The sequence below is a fragment of the Balaenoptera acutorostrata genome, chromosome 21, assembly GCF_949987535.1.
Source record: "Balaenoptera acutorostrata chromosome 21, mBalAcu1.1, whole genome shotgun sequence".
Taxonomy (NCBI): domain Eukaryota; kingdom Metazoa; phylum Chordata; class Mammalia; order Artiodactyla; family Balaenopteridae; genus Balaenoptera; species Balaenoptera acutorostrata.
This window is the reverse complement of record NC_080084.1, coordinates 9,549,022-9,561,739: the sequence shown is the minus strand read 5'-3', so window position 1 is coordinate 9,561,739 and position 12,718 is coordinate 9,549,022. Positions and strand designations below refer to the sequence as shown.

Genomic DNA, 12,718 nt, shown 5'->3' with positions numbered 1-12,718 from the left:
AGCCTGGCTGCTGGAGGGGGGTGTGAGAACACCTCTGAATTTCCTTACCCCTCCCAGACAAGCTGCAGGTGGCCACCACCCAGGACTTCACCTGAACCGCATTCCAAAGACATCTGGGATGCCAACACACGTGGGAAGTACACCTGAGAGCAGATCGCAGGCCTCCTCCTCCCTGGGGCCGGCTGAGGAGTTCTTTAGAGGTCAAAGAGGAAGAAGATTCCCATCTCCTCCACCCTCCTCCGTGCTGGCAGATGGAAGGAGAGAGTTACCAGGCCAGAGCTGCCCAACTTCTCAAGTTTGAAATTCAGGGTTCTTCTTCCCTGCTCCCAAGTTTGCTAAACAGCACCACCTACTGTCTCAAAAGTCAGGAAACGGGAGAGAGCCGATATGTGTGAGCCTCGCAGCGTGCTGTTGATAGAGTAGAATGAGTTTCCCTCCCACTGCGCCCCTGAGACCCTCGGGGAAAAGCAGAGGCAGAGAAGGACATCCCACAGGCCAGCTTTACACCCTCTCCTCCCTGCCTACCCCACTCCAACCTCTCCTCCACCAAAACCCACCAATTTCCCATAGCTTTATGCTAATTCCATCCCCAGCACCACATCGACAATCCCTCGGACACCAACATACCATCGATAAGACAGGTCCTAAACACAAATTCTGTCATTGAGCTTCTGCACTTCCTGGTAGGAAGGGGAGGTTAGCGGCTCAGGGTCTGATAGGGTAGACCCCCTAAAAGTTCTCATGGATGATGTGTTGTTGCCCGGTAACTTTTTTTTTTGGTAGTGGTAAAACACATAGTATAAAATTTACATGTTTTAAAGAAATTTTTATTGGAGTATAGTTGATTTACAATGTTGTGTTGGCTTCTGTTGTACAGGAAAGTGAATCAGTTATACATATACATATATCCACTTGTTTTTATTTTCCCCTATACGTCATTACAGAGTATTGAGAAGAGTTCCCTGTGCTATACCGTATAAAGTTTACATGGTTTAAGTTGTACGGTCCAGTAGCGCTAAGGACATTAGCATTCTCATGCAACCAAACGAGCTCTTTTCATCTTGACCCCAGTACCATTTTCAACACCATTCTCCACCCAGTTCTAACCTTCTCTTCTCTGTCTCATAGCTCAAGTTCTTCTTGATTGCCATTCGCATTTTTTTCATTGATACCATAAAACCCTGTGTGAGGGCCCGGGAATCCTGCCCGGCAGAGGTACCTGTCTTTGGCTCTAAGGGAGGATTCAGGGAACGAAGATCACACTTAGCTGCCAACCCTCTACCTTGACAGATTGGGGCTGCTGCAAGTAGCACAGATTTCTGCAGAACTGCCTTGTCCAGGAGGCGTATTCTGGTTCTAATGTTCTATGGAGCAAGGAGGCGATTAGTTAATAAAAATGCTATCACAGGGACTTCCCTGGTGGCGCAGTGGTTTAGAATCCGCCTGCCAATGCAGGGGACACGGGTTCGATCCCTGGTCTGGGAAGATCCCACATGCCACGGAGCCTGTGCACCACAACTACTGAGCCCACGTACCACAACTACTGAAGCCCGTGCGCCTAGAGCCCATGCTTGGCGACAAGAGAAGCCACCGCAATGAGAAGCCCACGCACGGCCACAAAGAGTAGCCCCCGCTCACCTCAACTAGGGAAAGCCCGCAGCAACAAATACCCAATGCAGCCAAAAATAAATAAATAAATTCATTTTTAAAAAAATGCTACCACAAATATTTGTGATATTTTTATGTGCCCACTTGACAAGACAAATATGTTCCTTGCGCTATTTTACATTAAACTGGCAAAGTCAGAGAATAAAGCAAAATAAATACAAAGTGTGGCAAGAAGCATAAAGGAAACAAGAAGGAAAGGAAATAAAATATATTTGTGGGGGGAAGGAAGACCTTACTTTGTAGGATGGTTACATACAAGTCTTTGGCAGGGGGGGCGACATTTAAGCTGAGATCTGCGACACACACGATGAGAAAGAACTGACCTTGCAAAAAGCAGAGACGGCGTTACTGGGCAGGAGAGACTGTGCAAAGGCCCTGAGACTGGAAGACCTGTTTATATTGGAGGAACTGGAAGAAGACCAGTGTGGCTGGAGGGTGGTGAGCAAGCGAGAGAATGGCGCTTAACTCCCAAATCACGGTGTGGAGCGAGGGTCCCTGTTACAAGTCCACTGGAGAGGAGTAGGTGAGCCAAGAATTTGGCTTCCCGGGGAAGGCCCTAGAGCCCCGGCAGGAGTGGAATCGCCAGCGAAGGCGAAGGCCTGCTGGGGGCGCTCAGGAGCAGTTCCGAGTCCATCCTCCACCATGGCGCCTACGCCGCATCCCACAGCGGGTCAGCCCTTCAGGCCTTGCCCAGGGACCGGAACCCCAGCCTTAGACCAGGGACTCAGGCCGACTCCTAGGTAAAGAACGCCTTTCTCCCACCTCTGGGTTCCCCTCTACCCGCTGGCTGGTGCTTGGCCAGGTGACCCCGCCGCTCGCGGTCGGATGCTCGGCCCCGGGTACCGCCCGGCTCTCCTAGGTCCGCTCCGTCCGGGAGGCTGCGCGCTTGCCCCACCGTGGAAACCCATTCGCGACTTTCCTCAGCTCGAGTTGGGCGTCCTCCCAACCCTGGGCCCCCCAACACACACACAGACACACACACACACACACACACACACACACGATTTGGAGCCGAGCCTGGGGCCATCTCTGCCTGCGGAGAACGGGGTTTCCTGGAAGATGCGCCCAGGGCCCAGGCTTTTCCTCGTGCGTCTGCAGCCACTTGCCGACCAGGGAAGATCCGGAACAACCTCGCAAATTTTCTTTTACTACGAGGTCTTGCTGGGACCCACAGCTGATGGAAAAGGGGAAAAGGCAGCCCCAGAAAGCTCAGTGCGCGCACTACAAACTGCTGGGCTCGGCGCCCGCATCTGTGAGTAGAAACACGGGGACGCCTTTCCCCGGGATCCTCTGGAACCCTCTGGAATCCCAGCTTGCCCAGGCTTGGATAACCTTGGAGTCGCGGGCCACCGACAGAGGCGGATTCACTTGAAGACCAAGATCCCCGACAGCAGGTCGGGGGGCGGAGATGACTGCAGTTTGGAAATACTGCCTCCCCGGCGCCCTCCTCCCCAACACGCACACATCAGATACTTGAAGAAGCCTGGGCCAGCCAGGTCCCCGGCGGCGTCAGCGATGCCGGGGAGGAACCTGCCCGGCACCAGGAAAGGCGAGGCGCAGTGTCGGTGCAGAGCCGCCGGACCCGGGGCCTGGGACCTGGCCTCCCCACGGCCTCGCCGGCCGCGACTGCTCTTGAGCGGCTGGTGGCGCCCGCGTCCTCGCGCAGGGCTTTCCGGTCCTAAGAAAGCCTGCGAACCAGTCCCTCCCTCCTACCCGTTCCTTCGTCTCCATGTCCTCACCGGCCCCACGGTGAGCAAGCTTTCCCCTCTGCGCAGAGGACTACCTGCTCGGAGGGGACGAAGTTCTGCAACTCTTGATTCTCCGCAAGGCGCAGGCGGTACAGTTGGCTCCGGGCGCGCGGACCCTGGAGGCTCCTCTGGGCCCCAGCAGCCTCCCTCTGGGCCCCGCTCTGGGTGCTTATTACCTCCTCGGGGTTGGGGGCCAGAGCCCTTGGGGGACGAGAATGAAGGGGTGATGGGAGCAGCCGGCATGGGGGAAGGCAGCACCTGCAGCAGGGGTCAAGGCACCGAGCACATGGACCCCTGCAGCCCTTACCAGCTGTGTGCCCTGGGCTGGGCAGGTTACTGATGCTCACCGAGACTGTAAACGAAGGTGATGATGATAATAAAAAATAAAATAAAATAAAATAAAAATAACCTACCTGTTTGAATTGTTATGAGGATTAAATGACAAGATAGACGGTAAAGTGCTTAGAATAGTAGAGTTCCAGGTAGCATTCCACAACCATTAGCTGTGATAGTAATGGTCATTGTTACAGTCTGGACTCCTTGGAAGCACCAGATGCGTTTACTGACAATGTACTCAATCGAAGCCCCCATGTCTCCAGGGTCCTAGGCAAAGGAAGACAGGCTCCTAGGAACAAAAAATGAAAAAGTATTCCTTCCCGTGTTATTGCCATCCCAGTATGAAGAAATCCAAACGGAAAAATTGCCCACCTCCTACCATTCCTAAAAAATCACTATTTTCAGTCTTTCATATTATCCCTGGCTTACATGCATGGAATTTTGTGTTCTTTTATCACTTATTATATAAGTATTTCCCTGGTTGCATAAGTATATACTACTTGGTATTGGTATTAATAACAATCATTTTAATGGATCATAATATTCCACTAAATTGATATGATTCCCTTACTGTTGGACTCTTAAGATGTTCACAAATTTTCATTAGATAATGCTGCTATGTAATCTTCGTTAATAAAACTTTTAAAATAAAAGTTAACAATGATTTATTTTAATATTTTTCTTTTAAAGTCTATTTCTCCAAAAGCTATGCAAATCCGATCACTGAGAACCACCTAATACATATTCTTTAAATAAAAGTAGTTTTTTATATGAAAGTAATAAAAAGTTAAAATATACAAATAAAAAGTGAATGTTATTTGTAATCCCATCACTCAGAGATGTCTTAGAAGCATATCCTTCCAGACTTTTCTGAATATAAATATATATTAATTTTTAATGTAATTTGCTTAGAAAAATGGAGTCCTATGGTACATACTGTTTTGTAACCTAATTTTCACTTAAGGCATCATAAGTATTATAATAATAGCTAACTCTTTTTTTTTTTTTTTTTTTCCATTGGTGTGTCTTTTTTTTTTTTTTTTTTTTTTTTTTTTGTACATGGATGACCACAACAAAAGCAACAATGATTGCAATTACCAAACATGAAACACACTTATACTATGTCATAATATTGACATTCAGTCCAGTAATCCTCCACTGTAACAGCTCCTTTACTTTGCAGTGAAAATTGATTTGTATATTCTTTTCCTCTGAGTCCTTGTGGGATTTTTTTTTTTTTTAATTCAGACAGAAAGTCACAAAAATTATACTCATCCTCATCAGTTCACTCAGTCCCATGTAATTAATTTCTTTTTTTTCATCTTGATCTTTTGTTAGCACTTTTATGAGTTCATCAGTTTTTCATTAGAGTTCTGAAAATGCTTATTCATTCAGTTCAGCAGTACAGTCAGTTACCAGAAACCTGTACTTGTCAGAGTCTTTTCCATGAATTTCTTGAAGATGAAACTCTTTTATAGGAACATATTTGCAAAATCATCAGAGTACACCCAGAACTGTCTGTAAATGACAAAAGACTTAAAAATGACCATGGTTAAAGATTTGATGAAAGTTCATAATAATGCAGTTGACAAGAAAATTAGTTATTTCTGAGATATACATTTTAAAGTAAATAGCTAACTCTTAATATGGTGCTTACTATGTACCAAGCCCTATTCTAAAGTGTTTTACATATGTTAACTCATTTAATCCTCATAATAGCTCAATGAGGTAACACTTGATTGATATCCCATTTTACAGATGAGGAAGCTCAATCCTAGGAACGTTAAGTGACTTGCCAAAGGCCACACATGTAAGAAGTGGCAGGGTCCACGTACTTAACCCCACCTTATGCTTCTGCCTCACTTTACAGGTCACTAAACTGACATTTATCTTCTCATTCTTAATGAGTGCATAGTATTCAGAAGAATAGATATAATTTATTTAACCAATCCTCTTGTTTAACGCTTAGATATCAATTTTTGATCATACGAAACTTTGATAATAAACATATTTGTACACACATTCTTGGGCACTTCTTTATTCCCTTAGAATAAACTCTGAGAAATGGAATTGCTGGATCACAGAGTAATCTATTTAGGCAGGGTGGCAAGGAAAACCTCCCTTTTTCAGAACATAAAGCAAGACTTCTGCTTAAGAAGTGAGCGAATAGTCCTCCTGTACAGCAATATTCTCATTTCACCTGGCCACCCACTCACATGGTCACACCCAAGTCATTGCATTACCAGAAAATGCACTGCGACTGAGACACTGACTTCATACTTCCTGCCCGCAGACCATCACCTTCTATACTTCTCTGATTTCAAGACCTCTAATTCACTAGCCCCCATGGCTTTTTCATTATCACTCCTTTCATATCTTTTTTAAAAATTGAGGTATAATTGACATAACAATAAACTACACATATTTAAAATGTGCAATTTGAGAAGCTTTGACATCTGTATTCACCTGTGAAATCATCACCACAATCAAGATGGTGAACGTATCTACCACCTGCAAAAGTTTCCTTGTGACCCTTGGTAATCCCTCCCTCTCAGGCAACCACTGATCTTTTTGTCAGTAAAGATTTGTTTGCATTTTCTAGTATATTATACAAATGGAATCATAGAGTATGTACTGTTTTGTCTAGCTTCTTTTACTCAGAATAATTATTTTGAGATTCATTCATGTTGTGTATATCGGTAGTTCTTTTTTTTTTAAATTTTTTGGCCGCACTGAGCAGCATGTGGGATTTTAGTTACCCCACCAAGGATGGAACCCGCGTCCCCTGCAGTGGAAGCACAGAGTCTTAACCACTGGACTGCCGGGGAAGTCCCTATATATCAGTAGTTCTTTCATTTTTATTGTTGAGTAGTGCCCCACGGTACAAATATATCACAATTTGTTAACCCATTCAAATCCATTCACCTGTTTATGAACATCTGGCTATTACAAATAAAACTACTATGAACATTCATGTATAAGATTCTGTATAGACATATATTTCCTTTACTCTTGGGTAAATACTTAGCAATGGAATAGCTGGATGACATGATAATTATATGTTCCCAGCAGCAGTGTATGAGAGTTTCAGTTCCTCTACTTTCTCACCAACACTTTAGTATGGTCAATCTTCTAATTTGTATTTCCATTTTGACTACTGATGTTGAATATCTTTTCATATGCTTTATTTGACATTCATATAGCTTTGGGGTGTGTGTGAAGTATCTGTTCAAATCTTTTGCACATTTAAAAAATTGTATTGTTTGTTTTCTTGTTACTTTTTTAGAGCTATTTGTATATTCTAGATACCAGTCCTCTACCAGCTCTATGATTTGCAAATATTTTTCCCAGTCTGTGGCTTGATTTTCAGTTCTCTTAACAATGACTTTATATAACAGAAATGTTTAATTTTGATGAATTCGAATTCATCTGTTCTTTCCTTTATGGATCATGCTGTGATGTTGTATCTAAGAAAACTTTGCCTAACCCAAGGTCACAGAGATAGTCTCCTTTGCTTCCTTCTAGAAGTTTTATGGTTTTAGGTTATACATGTAGGCCTATGATCCATTTTGAGTTAAATTTTTCACTCAATATATTTTAGTTTACTGAAAACACTTGGAAATAATGACTAATCAATAGCAATGAGAACCTTAAGAGCTCAGATTGTGGTGTATAAATACTTTTATCTGCTAAAAATGATTAGGGCTTCTTTGAGAAAAGACTGATTCCAGGTCTGGGGCAGAAAATGTTCAAATTTTCCTGGAATGTCTTGTCGTGCCAGAAGCTCTCAAAAATCTTAAAGAAGATTTAAGATTAAGGCTTAAAGAAGCTCTCAAACTGCTAGGGTTATGTCAAAGATCTTGGAAACTAATTTGAATTGGCTCTGACAGGTCAAAGATGGGACATTTTTAACATCAATAAGGATGATGGTCACAGTAGACTACAACACAAATCATTTTAAATCCATAAATTCATAAAGATTAAAAACACACCTTATCAACCACCTTTGGGGATTGCTAGTATACCAATTCATTAATTTAATAACTGGTAAAGGAAGGGAAAGAATCAAAACTAATTCTGCCTTTCCTATAGAAAATATACCTCACATGAAACAAATCACAGTGAGGGGAAATTTCTATTCATAAAAATATTCCAGCTAATGAATAAATGATGTTAGAATTTGAATACCTGTATCACCATTCTTCAACACTAATGAGTTGATGGAGCTCGGCAATGATCCTCTGTGACTGCTAACATCACAGTAAAACAACTAGCATCACCTGCTTCCTGATAAAACACAACATACCATCTGTGATGTGGCCTTGCCAAGACAAAAAAAAAAAAAAAAAAAAAAAAGCTGACTCTGATCAAGCCTCTAAATTTAAATTCTTATTTTCAAAAATACAGGGTGAAGAAGAACATGTTAAATAATACCAGAGGGATGAAATTAGCAAAGTTCAGTCTGTGAGAAACCTTACAGGACAAAAAACCCCAGTTCTTCAGTTTTTAAAAAAAGGATGCAAAGGAAAAGAAAAAGATGGAAGAGAAAACTACGGATTAAAAGAGACATAAATGACAAAATAATTGTTCCAGCTATCTTTACTAGCATAACAAATCACTCCAAAATTAGTGTCTTCAAACAATGACAACATTACATTTGCTCATGAATCTGTAGTTTGGGAAGGGCTCAGCAGGACAATTCATCTCTGCTCCACTCACTTAACTGGGATGGCTTGAAAGTTGGGGGCTGGAATCGGTACACGTCTAACGGTTGATTCTGGCTGTCCCCTGGGACCTCCTCTGGGTCTAGAGCCAGACCACCCACCCATGTCTTGCCTGCAGCCCGAATGCTGAGTTCCAAGAGACAGAGCCCTAAGAGGTAGGTAGGTAGGTAGGTAGGTAGGTAGATAGATAGATAGATAGTTAGATAGATAGATAGATGGCCAGTGGAAGCTGTACCACCTTCTATGACAGCCACAGAAGTCACGTAACATCACTTCTGTTGTACTCTATTTGTTAGAAATTCTCCCAAGGCAAGGAGAATTCAATTTTACATTTTGATGGGAAGAGCATCAAGGAATTTTCAGAAAAAAATTTAAAATCCATCACAATAACTAACTGCAAAAAAAAAAACATTTTAGGGGCTTCCCTGGTGGCTCAGTGGTTGAGAATCTGCCTGCCAAGGCAGGGGACACGGGTTCGAGCCCTGGTCTGGGAAGATCCCACATGCCGCAGAGCAACTGGGCCCGTGAGCCACAACTACTGAGCCTGCGCGTCTGGAGCCTGTGCTGCGCAACAAGAGAGGCCGCGATAGTGAGAGGCCCGCGCACCGCGATGAAGAGTGGCCCCCGCTTGCCACAACTAGAGAAAGCCCTGGCACAGAAACGAAGACCCAACACAGCCATAAATAAATAAATAAATTTAAATTAAAAAAAAAACATTTTAAAAAAGAACAATTAGGACGATCAGAGCAATGTAGATAAATGATACTACATATATAGACATATGACATTGAACGTATGATGACATTAAGTAATTGTTGGCTTGGAGGTGTGTGATGATGATATTGTGGTTATTTTAAAAGGGGAGGCCTTGTCTTTTAGAAATATACACTAAAATATTTACAGCTGAAAATATATGGTGATTTGCTTCAAAGTAATTTGGAGGAGTGCATGGAGATATAGAAGTAACAAGATTGGCCGTGCTTTAATCATTGGGTGCAAGGGGATTCGTTATATAATTCTTCCTACTATGTTTGAAAATGTTCGTAATAAAAAGTTTAAATTCATTAATTCTTTAAACAAAGAGCAATCAGCCATCTGAAACTAACTTAAGAGGGATCGCGCCCCTCGTGTGCTGGGCCGGAGATTTGCCGGCTGTGTGGGGTTGGAGGCCCGGGACCGCGGGGACGTCGCCATACCAGAAGTACCGAACAGAAAAGTGCAGGACAAGAAAAAAAGTCATCCATCTGTATAGTAGAAAAGCGGCTCAAATTACGAGAGACCCACAAGCAAGAAAAAATGTAAAAACTGAAGAATGAAAAGGCGTTGCGTCTCAACCTTATTGGTGAAAAACTGCAGTGGTTTCAAAATCATCTTGATCCCCAAAAAGTAGGATATTCAAAGAGAGATGCTTGCGCATTAACTGAAAGGTATTTAACTCGATTCAGCAGTGAACTGGAGCAGATTGAGTTACATAACAGCATGAAGGACAGGCCAGGAAGGCAGCACTGTTCCCGGGAGACGGTCATCAAGCAGACCATGGAGCAAGATCGGCCTCAGTATGAAGGATACGGCCTGAGATTCCAGACATTTTAAATGCAGGTAATCTGAAAACTCTTAGGGAATAGGATTTTGATCTGAAGAAGGTGCCAAACATTGAAATGAGAAAAATCTGTGCTAATGATGCAATGCCTAAGAAGTGCAAGAAGAAAACTGTTACGGCTGTAGATATTTAGGGGAATTGGAACTGAAAGATGAATCAGGTGACACGGACAAGGAAATTACTGCAGTGGCCTAATTGTCTTTACTTGAGTTGAAAATAAATAATTTAAGAACTTCAAGTTACACTTGAATTGATTATGGTAAATAATTGTCTAGATACAAGAATTTGCTCTTTAGCTTATTCTCTTATATGATGAGAATCCCATTTTCAGTTTCAAAAACAGTGTTATGATTTTTACTTAAAAATGAATGTTGCTTTTCATTTACATTAAGTTGTTAGAATAGATAGACATGATCAGCAAAATCCATTTAACCTGAATTTCTGGGGCTGGGAGAGCAATATGAATGAGGACAAAAAATGTTGTAATTTTTTTCCTTGTGTTTACTTAGAATCACCTAATCTCACATTTTGGGGCATGGGCAGCAACTGTTTGCTAGAAGGTTACTGTGGGTACTTCTTGAACAGTGATGATAGCAAAATTGCCTTTTATTAATATGTTTCACTGTTCTTCCTCTTACCCATGAAACCTATTTTCTTTCCTTATAAAATAGGGAACATGCGATACAGAATTTGGATTCTTATGGATTGTACATTGCTGTTATTTATTATCTTTGAACCAGAGTTAGTTAAATGGTTAAAGAAAAAACAGTAACTATTCTTGTTATGTTGATCTCCTGCACTTAACCTGTTATCTTGATAAAGGGGATAAATGATTTCAGGTTAGATCTTTTGGTTTGTGTATTATTTTTTGCTTTCTCATTGTGAAAAGTGATAGGTTTTATTTGTGGAAACAGAACCAAAGATTAGAGAACTAGTTATTTCACTTGTGTTAGTTTTTCTTCTAAGAGAATTCAATTGATATGTAATATAATTCAATATTTCCAGTATCACAAAAAACATGGATGTGGTAGAATGTTCCTCACAGAACTTGTTAAATGCAAGTATCTTCTAGTCTAATTTCTTTTTTTTAAATTTATTTTATTTATTTTTATTTTTGGCTGTGTTGTGTCTTCATTGCTGCGTGCGGGTTTTCTCTAGTTGCAGCGAGCAGGGGCTACTCTTTGTGGTGGTGCGCGGGCTTCTCATTGCGGTGGCTTCTCTTGTTGCAGAGCACAGGCTCTAGGTGCGCGGGCTTCAGTAGTTGTGGTGCGCAGGCTCAGTAATTGTGGCTTGCAGGCTCTAGAGCAGAGGCTCAGTAGTTGTGGCACACGGGCTTAGTTGCTCTGCGGCACGTGGGATCTTCCCGGACCAGGGCTCAAACCTGTGTCCCCTGCATTGGCAGGCAGATTCTTAACCACTGTGCCACCAGGCAAGGCCCTAGACTAATTTCTAAAGAATGCAGTGCAAGTGTATTTTAGTATTTTCAAGAAAGAAAAAAAAGCTGTATGAGGTAACTAGATATCAACTAAAAGTCTTGTTAACAGCTTTTTTACTTTGGAAAATTAAAAATAAAACTTATTTCTATTAAAAAACTAAAAAGAGGTGATCAAGGCAGAAACTAGTTTTAAGGAAGTCTTAAATGAACATCAAAGAGATGTAAAACGGAGACCTGAAGCCAACTAGCAACAAAGAGTGAAAAGATATTCACTTCCCAAATCCTGCTGGGATTCTGGGCTGGGGGTACCAGAAGCCCGCATACCTCATATAAGCTAGTAGGAGAGGTCACGGGCAGTTCCAAGCTTTGCTTGTTCAAAGCTTTCTTATCTACATAAACTGAAAGTCACTAGAATTATTTTATTAGGCTCAGGAGGTTGGAGAGAACCTGGCTGAATAAATTCCATCCTCATGCTTTGAGAATGGTTAAAAATGCTACCCACAGGCACTGAGGGTTCCTCTAGAGATCTTCTGACATTGAGGCTAGAAGCCCTTAGAATCTGGGGACAAGAGAAGCTTCAGAAGACCTGAAATAAGAATCTTCGTCTGTGGGTAAACACAGGAACTCAAGATAAATTCATCTCTAAGCATCAGGAAACCAAAGGAGATGGCCTCATTTGCTCCATGAGCTTGCTTGCAATCCTCCTCAATTATGAGACCCGTAGACAGAACCTCTGCTTCCTCTCATAAGAATTACAATTTATGGAAAAGGTATTATTTATTTTCCAGGAAGGAGCCACCAGCCTTGATAGACAGGTTTGGGTATCTTAAGCCCAACCCCATGAGGCTGCTCACTTGTCTGCACTCCCTGTAAGAACAATCTTCAGGGAATGCAAGGAAGCTGAGAATGGACTTGCCTAAATCCTTGTGCTATATGCAGCTCTGGGACTTCCCTGGTGGTCCAGTGGTTGAGAATCCATCTTGCAATGCAGGGGACATTGGTTCGATCCCTGATGGGGGAACTAAGATCCCACATGTGGCGGGACAAGCAACTAGAGAGCCCGCATGCCACAACTAAGACCCGATGCAGCCGGAAAAAAAAATGCAGCTCTGTACCTAATTTAATGTGTGTTTCAGGAGTCCCCAAGGTTCAATGATTCATTAGAAGGACTCACAGGACCCAGTAAAGCTGTTACATTCATGGTTAC

General features: G+C 42.4%; 1 pseudogene; it reads left to right on the top strand.

Annotated features, from left to right (window-relative positions):
• The first annotated feature begins 2,845 nt into the window (after window positions 1-2,845).
• LOC114236293 (translation machinery-associated protein 16-like) lies at window positions 2,846-10,271 on the top strand (annotated as a pseudogene).
• Window positions 10,272-12,718: the final 2,447 nt, after the last annotated feature.